This window comes from Poecilia mexicana, unplaced genomic scaffold, assembly GCF_051168715.1.
Source record: "Poecilia mexicana isolate PSO_F unplaced genomic scaffold, ASM5116871v1 scaffold_2, whole genome shotgun sequence".
NCBI lineage: Eukaryota > Metazoa > Chordata > Actinopteri > Cyprinodontiformes > Poeciliidae > Poecilia > Poecilia mexicana.
The window spans coordinates 45,757,937-45,767,166 of NW_028263371.1; positions in this window are offsets into that span (position 1 = coordinate 45,757,937).

Sequence of the window (9,230 nt, forward strand, 5' to 3'; positions counted from 1 at the left end):
ACACAAGGACAAAAAAAGTCAGATAATAATAATAATAATAATAATAATAATAATAATAAAAGTCAGATTTCAACCGGTAGATTGAGCAGGTATAAACTACAGTTTGCGGATGCGTGTTAGTTCACTATTGCTTCTGTGAACTGGTGCGCCTCGGTGCATGCTTGTCTCATAATGAGGTACTAACTACACTTATGTCTTCGTACACGCACTTGTGTGCATCTCTGCTCCTGTCTTCACACATGACCTGCAGCATGTTCCCCTGAGTCACCCATAATTTGCAGCACATTTTCACGGCGACCTATTTGTATTCTGCCGTGCATCACACAGAGGGGAGTCAGACTTTCTCTGCCCCCACAGCAAAAGAAGAAAAAATACAGTAAGATTCTGCGGCAATGTGGGCTTTGTTTTACAGGAGCTAACCCATAGGGGCCACTGCCTAACTGCGTTCAGCCCAAACACATCACTGAGAGAGAGAGAGAGAGAGAGAGAGAGAGCCCAGAGCACCATCAGTTAATTAAATATTCCTATGAGAAATCATGAATATTTAACTACTCCAAATATGTGGCCCAAAACGCCTCACAGGAGGGGAAACCTGCACAGCAGAAAGTATTCTGACTTCATACCGTGCCCAACTAAAGTTTTCACACCTTTTGAACTTTTCACCTTTTAGTCACGTTACAACCTCAAACTTTAACACTGTATCAGTTTTACTTGGATTTTAAACACAGAAGAGTATAGAAAGTCGAAAGTAGAAAGAAAATTACAAAAAAAGACAAAAAGGAAAACAGAAGGGAACATATGGGTTAACGCTCTTATTTCCATACTGCTAAACAAACAAAAAATATTCTGTAGACCAAATTGTCTAAAGAAGTTTATTTCTATTAATCAGAGAAGAAGACAAGAAGCCCAATGAAACATTTGCTCAGATCAACAGCAGCTAAGATGGGAAAATCTATTAAGAACAACTATTAGACCATTCGAAGAACCTGACCTTTATGAAAGACCAGCAAGAAGAAAAGCATGATTTAAAAACTGATGTCCACATAAAAAATAACATAAAATAAAATAAATTAGCCTGATCTATTTTGCGAAGAAGACTGGGCAAAGAATCACATCTGTTGATGTGCAAAGCTGGTAGAGATGTAACCTAAAAGATCCATCTGGCCGTAATGGTGCATATATGTTCAGTCCAAAATGCAGATTGCGATTATCCGATCTTGATTTGTGCTCACTACTTTTCTTTCCAATTAAATACATTGAACCGCGTGTTTGCAACATGACGAAATGTGAACGGAGATCAACGAGAAGACATTGTTACATTCAATTGTCACAGAGTAAATAATAATCAGAAAGACCAAATGAAAATGACAGGAAATCTTAAATTCTAGTTTGGACAGAGGCAAATCAGTTGGATGTCTTAAATATGTAGTACTTCTTGTGTTTAAGTAACTTTCTTCTCATCTGTATTTGAGTCTGAGCTGCAGAAAGCCAGTCTACCCCCTGTTAATATTACTTAAGTGCATGCCTCATTAGCTTCAGGCTTGGCAATACGCAACATCCAAATAAAACTCTTTCTAAAGAGTGTTGAAATAGCCAACTTCTGTCAGTGAAGCTCTCCATAATATTTCCTAATGATAGGGAAGCAAAAGGCTTGAAAATGATTCATAATATATACTGTCTACGATTGCAATGATTAGATCAAGTAACAGCTTCTGGGCGCTGCACTCAGTCACTCAGGGTGTGAGACGGCGCGGGCGGATCCATTGACAGGGATTGTGCGAGGTTAGTTATCTCTAAAATGTTGGCAGGTCTTTGAAATGCAGATAACGGCAAAGCTGCGATCGCAAAAAAAAATAAAATAAAATAAAAAAAAAACCTGTGGCAGGTGGGAACTTGTCAAACTCAAGGTAACAAGGGCAAAGTGGATAAGAACTGTGACAGCAGAACCGTTTAACAGGCAAACGCGCAAGGACCATTTGAGGGGCACAATTAACGTTTCCCTTATTCCAAAAGCAGGAAAGGGGAAGGCAATGTTTAATATGATTCTTTTGATTCTATCTTCTGATAATTTTTTTTTAGAATCAATTTATATTTGCCTTCACTAAATGTGTGTGAAGACAGTATATCCCTGACTATATTTAGCCTTTTTCTAATTCAGACTTTTTTTTTTTTTTTTTTTTTTGGAATAGAGGTTGGAATTTGGAGTCATGCTAGAGCTATATGGGTCTGAACATAAGTTAAAAAAAAAGTGCAAGCAACACCAAATAATATTTTTTTTTGTTCTTTAACAATGTCAAAGGCATCCACTATTATCCAGAATGCAACAATATACTATGCAGTATGTAATACACCATGTCCTTAACTATGCAGAGCAATACCTCTTCCCTCCTGTATTCTCTGTACAGAGACATCTTGTGTGTTGACCTGGTTCTAAAAAAAAAAAAAAAAAGAGGGAACACTTATGGCTTGGGAAGCCTGTCATCTTCTTTCCTCTCACCGCCCTTTTGCAATAGAGCCACCACAAGTGTGTGTATATATATATCATTTATTAAATCTGACATTGCACTTGGGTAAATGTTGGATCCTAATGTGAGATGTGTTGTCTGAGACAGCCTGGCCAGCCACTTCAGCACGCCATGGTCCATTAGGCCTTCACTCTGGCTCACGCAAAACATGGAGTGGCTAATACAAAGCATCAGCAGAACCGAGAAATGTACTAAGGCAGCCACTTCTACCAGCACACACCCTGTGTTGTAACTGCTGGCTGAGAAGGCGAAAGTCTTGCTGGTGTGACATGGCTTTCCTGTGAGATTTTCTTGAGCGGCATTACAGAGTTGTTTACATCTTGGGCTTATTTAATGTGAAGCAAACAAGTGCCAGCAAACAAGAATAGGTTCCAATTCAATCAGCTAATGGAAAGGCAGCTCTTTACTCTCCCCGCCACCCCCCACCCCCCTACTGCCACCTCCTGCCTGCCACCATCTCAGTTCTCCCAAAGCAACACATTCAGTACACTCTGAGTATGTACCGAGCAGTATAATGGTTTAGCCATTAGGGCCACATTTAAAGCCCGCCAGCAGGTCCCAGGCATTATATTTGGATGTGGCCATTCATGCTAACTTATTAAGCTGAATACATGGGAGGGAGGAAGCTGAGCGAGAAAGTGTGAGAGCGGAAAACACACAAGTAGGAACTAGCAGCAGGGGAGAAAACCTAAGATAAATCAAGGCTGTTGCGCCTAGCATCTGTATTTTCCCCTTTGCGAAGAAATAAGAGTTGTGCATGAGAACGTCGAGGCTTTTTTTTGATTAAGGTCTCAGTTGGAAATGTAATCCTTAAAAATTTAATGAATTTGACATGTAACAATTCAGTGGGTTTTATGTTTAATGGCTCAAAACTGATGATAGGAGTGAAATTGGACTTTTAAAAATGTAATCCATGGATAGAGCTCCTGCAATCCCCAGACGATTAAACTGAATAACAATACAAATCCACATCTTTCTCTGATCCACGCATTAGCTCAAAAAGGGTCTTCCGGAACTCGAGTCGTAAATCAGTGTAGTCACCGTATTATCATGAAAATATTAGCTCACATATCAGCTTCCCCACCTCTCTCACATACCTAAAGTATGCATAATAATAGTATTATTAAATAACTGGCAGTAAGATTTGAATAAGAAGCTGCAGCTGAATTATGTTGTGTCCAAAGTGGTTCAGGAATGTTTAAAACTAATTAGATTTGAGATCCCCAGTTATTTGGGTACTGCATGCTGTGTGAATTGCACGCTATGAGGCTTTCAGGTTGAGTCTGAGAGTGCATCCTCATTGTTTCACTCATCCTCTTTACCCCCGTAGTCCTATAAACCACATCCTATATTACACACCGCACTGATTCAGACACTAAAATAGTCCTACTATGGCAAGGACGAGGAGATTCATTGGCTTTTGGGGATGAGATAGCTCTGTGGCAATGGTGGATTAGGGAGAAAATGCATGTGCTGGTTTCAGTTTGCTGGTGGATTGTGGGTCTCCCTGTGATGCTTATTATCCCAGCTGTGTGTAACAGTGCCCCTGTGGGTGCTGGCATTTTCCACCGAGTTAGAATAAGAGCTCTTTTCTCTTCCCAGAGGGGACCTGTAGAGGCTCTCTGATTCTCTTTCTCCCAAGGCTGACGATGCTTCAGCAGCTTCAGGAAGGCACTCAGCATGGAGACTCTGCCGCTGTGGTTGGTTGCCTTTTAATGACTCTGCTGGTTTAGACATGCAAATAGCACTGAAGTGGAGAGAGGGCCTGAAGGGACACTGCGGTATGTGAATAAAATGCAATATTCCAAGTTTTAAGGCTTTAGTATAGGACTGATTCATGAGGGTGAATGAATGGAATATCTTTATTGAATGCCAACAAAAGTAGTGCTCATCATGAATGGTATCGTACCATAATTATTCCATCAACCTACAAGGGGTAGTCATCACCTTCGTCTCATGCAATATTTTCATGCTCTTAAAGGGGCAGTCCAGAAATTTGAAATAAAATATCATGCCGGTTAATATCAAACTTGCAGTGAAGAACTCTTCATTTAGTTTACATTCATATTAGTCATACCTGAGCAAACATCTAGCTGGAAAGGGTCCAAGATTTTTGAAATATTAAAATAACTTCCTTTCTCAGAAATGTCATATCAGATTATTCAAATGAACCTTAAAATAGTTGCCGTGTTTGTCTTACCTACAGGTATGCTGATGATTAATTACATAGGGAATTATTGTTGAAGGTCTTCACCATTATCGATCTTTTTGTGTGAAACATGCACTGAGAACATAACATGAAGCATATCTATCAAAAGAAACACACCAAATACACTGTTTCACTTGCATTTCAAACACCGACTGACTGGAAATAGTTCACATGTTCTTAGTATGTATTTCACACATCGAAATTGCTCCTACTTTCATTTTTCATATAAATAGTCATTGGTGTCTATTAGAGAATTAGTTGTTTTTAGATCACAGCTTCAGCCAATCTGAAATATAGCAAATTAAGATGCCAAGAAATGTACAGGAAACATAAGAGTATCTATCTGCATTTCACTGACATTTCTAGAACTGTTGTTCAATCATGAGCTACCCAAGTAAAAAAACAAAAAAAAACAAACAAACAAAAAAACACTTAAAATCATTTTACATTTATGTTTAAGCAGCACTTGCGGGGTCTAAACTTTCTAAAGATGGATTCATGCTGAATAGATGCTATTACCTGCAAAAACGCAATTCTGTAGCTGACTCCATTACAATATAAGTACATGTACTTCATATTGTACCTCTGTTTATCAAACTGCAAGATAATTAATCTATATAAAACATTTGAAAAATAATACTAACATAAAAAGCTACAACACCAAAACAATGACATAAGTTAAGACTGGTTGAAAACAATCTGTAAATCATAAATAGAAGCCCTGCTGAAGATGCTATTGTAGAATCCAGCTCTGTGGGTTTTTCAGTGTTTCCAGCTGCTCTCAGGTCTGTTGGATTCCTTCAGCAGCCCAGGGCACAAAAGCTAAGAACTGCCTCACCAAAGATTTTAGTTTTGCACTTTAGGAGAACTAACAGCTGTGTGCAAGAGGTCTTCAGAGGCCAAACTCATTCATACCCTGCAAGCATGTTAGACATGCTTTGTACTGGCAGAAAATAGCACAAAGGCATGCCGGTAAAACCACCGCACGAAAAACGAAAAACATGTTTAAAATGTTCTCTGATCAGTTTAACTACGCAGGAGGTTGAGAATGGTTCTTTGGAAAATATTGAAATATTGTTTTTTTTGTTCTTTTTCCACTAAAATAAAACAAAAAGAAATAGCAAATAACACATTAAGACAGCAAAAAAAAAAAAAAAAAAATGTTGAAATTTTTAGAATCTATTATAAAAACAGTTGCGATATGTTATTTTAAAAATTATGGTTTCCCAAAGTAACATTTCACAAGAACGTTATTCTCTGTTTTTGATGGGGCTTTTAAACAACAGACTGAAAAAAAAAACCCATCTGGAATACTCTGTTGCAGACCTTGGAGAATGTAATCTTTCCCAGGAAGGAGGACAAAGACTTGAACAGTAAATATCTAACTATCCCTGCATGACTTGTTATGATTGATGGCATATTTATCTCAGAAAAGGTCAAATGTAAATGTTAAATTGAAACAGTACGCTAAAACTGTACCACACACTGAAAACTGTGCACACTTTTATTTATTATATTCACACAAGATGCCAGTTAATTGGGTGTAGATTTGGTTCTGGTGTTTACCAAACAACAAGGGTTCCTAGTTGCTGTGTTACAGTAATTACTTTCTGCAGGCGTCACATAATTGTGCTCTGAGTCAGTCTTACATTGACAACATGGTTTGAGACAATACCAGCTTCCTCTTTTTCGATGCCTTTCTGAGGAGGCACAAGTCAATGTATGGTGATTCCTGTCTTCCTCAGTTACCCTGATTGCCAGTTCATTCGAGGGGTGTCGGTCATGAGGGTAATTTAGTCACATCTGATCATCATCATTTACCACAGACAAAGAAAGCAAACCACTGAATGATAAGCTTTGTGCAACTGCTTATATTTCTTGTTTTCACAAACAAGTTTACAAAAAGGTCTGAAATGAAAAAAAAAAAGATTCTAATTAAGGGCAAAGTATTAATAGCAATTTTCTATAAGATTCAGAATGTGTATGCGTAGGAGAGAACTCCAAATCAATGTCAAGTAATTCAAAACTAGGTAAAGTATTGGAACTTTCAGTTAATACATTTTATGTTTGCATTCAGCTATTTGGTGTATTAATGTGTATTGAAAATGTCATTTGTAAAAGTTCTCTTTCAGCATCTTGTACTTACATTTTCTGCTTTCTGCTATGCTTTCTGTCCACTCTCGTTTTTGGGCCTTCTTTTGTTTTCTTGTTTTGTCTTGTACCTTCACCTGTGATTCCTGTAATATTTCTGCTTGTTTCTCTGTGTCCCAGTTTTTTTCTTCTACTGGTTCATTCTCCTCTCTTGTGTCTGTAATTTGCCCCTCACTTGAATTTTTCTTCCGGTTCTTTTGCCCATCCTCATAGTTTTTCTTGTTAGTCTTTCTTTTTTGGGGGTTCCCAAAAGGAATGATAAGTTACAGTTGGGACTGTGCTTCAAGTACTACAGATGCTATTTCAATCGTCCTCTTTGAAATTATACAAACATTTCAAACATTTCACAGACCTGATGTGCAATGCTGATAGTCATATTTTAAAAGTTTAGATGTTAATTCACTGTCAGACATGTTTGATAAATGTTTGTTGTTTGGTTCACTATTTACTAAAATAAATTCCTATTTTGTCACACAATTGACATGGAAATAAATCCTAGTTCCTATGCATTTATCATATTTCTCCCAACATTTCTTGTAACAGATTATTGTTTGTAGATAATAATCTTCTGCAATTGGAAATTACTGTGATGGTTTTGACAATGGGCTACCAACATTTTTTTTTTTTTACCCACAATCCAACATTGCCACTCTGCAGTAGTTGCAGAGTTGTCATATCTCCACGTGTCCATTAGTAGAGCCATAAACATTTCTGGTTGTCCAGGTCTGAAACTAATACAGCAATTAAAGATTGTGCCAAAGTTTCTGTAGAGCCTGACAGCATGCTGGGTCCTTTGACTTTTCAAGTTGTCATAGAAACTTCCTGGTAATATTCATTGTTCACACCCTGAAATAGCTGCCCACCTGTTTTTTAGATCTCTGTAACGTAGAGCCTTTGTGTAACTGTTGTCTATTGCATCATTTAAAGGGAAAGGTCACGAGGCTCTAATTAGTACTATTTTATGAGTTGGTGCATGTCTTCTGGTTCCTGCTGGACCTGCGTTTCCACTCATACCACAGGGTTTTTTCTAACCTTTGCAGTGATCAAAGGCTAAGACCGCTCCATTGCTGCAGGGCGTTTTTACGCTGTGGCCTGAACTGAATTCTTATTGTATTATTTTTTTGGGGGGGGGGCTCTATTCTTGGTCCTTCGTCTTTTTTATGAACTTAGATGATGTTGCACTATTTTTAACAGCATTATTGTACTGTTTGGTCCCTGAAAGCCCACATGCATTGTGGGGAAGATCATATTTATGCACTACATATTAAATATAAATATAAAATAAATCATTGATGATTGACATCTAACCTAATCCCCTAAACTGAACTGATATTACAGTAACAACATTTTTACACTAAGCATACTTTACAAATTGCAGGCACCCCCAAGTGACTGTCACAGGATATTCAAGGATTCCTAAAACATGCACGAATGAGTCAAAGCAACACTCTGGGTATGTATTTGATGAGGGAATAACATTTATAACATTACAAAAAGGTCCAAAAAGTTGATTTTAAATAATATCCGCAGTGGTCCCCTCTCTGTTGGAGTTAAGTAATCTTGGTCTATTTTTTTTTTTAGTGTTTTTCCCATGTTTGTCTTTCTACATATTCTAGTGTTTTGGTTTGTTGTGTTCCCCTGTGGTTACTCAGTACTGTTAGTGCCTTGGTTTTTTGTATTCTCCCATAGCTGTTGCTTATCTGTGCCTTTACTCCGCAGCATAGCATTCTGCAATAATACTCCGTGGTTTAATCACTTCTTTGTCAGATCATCTGTTGCTGTCACCTCTCAAAGCCTAATCCCTGGAGTTCTACTTATCATTAAAAGGAGTCTTCCTCTTTTGTCTGCGTTCTTCCTCTCTCCATTTGGATTTCCAACCACACAAAAAGATACACAAAGATCACATGTGGAGGTTCCTCAAAACTCCTCTCTCTGTATCACTTTTATTCAGTATCGCTCAGTTTACCCAGTGATAAACATTTTAAGTCTTAAAGTTTAAAGATTTCTTTGCACCCAGAGTTAGATTTCCATTGTGTTTTTTTCTTTTTGCAGCAGAATTAATATCCACCAAAGTTCTGCACAATGTTACAGATGCAGACAGGTGGTTTAAGAAAATTACCAAAAGGAAAGATTTACTGTACACGGTCCCCCTGAAGCCTCCCGCTTTCTGGCGCTCACAGACTTATTCTCAAGGGATCTCACCACAGGGGATTTTTTTTTTTTTTCGCCTCTCCCTGTCATTTTCATTACATACTTCGTCATCAGCTTTCTTTCTTCCATCTATCACTGATTCCAAGAGATGTCGTAGTGGGAATAGTAACCCACTGAGGGGCTGGCATCAGTGA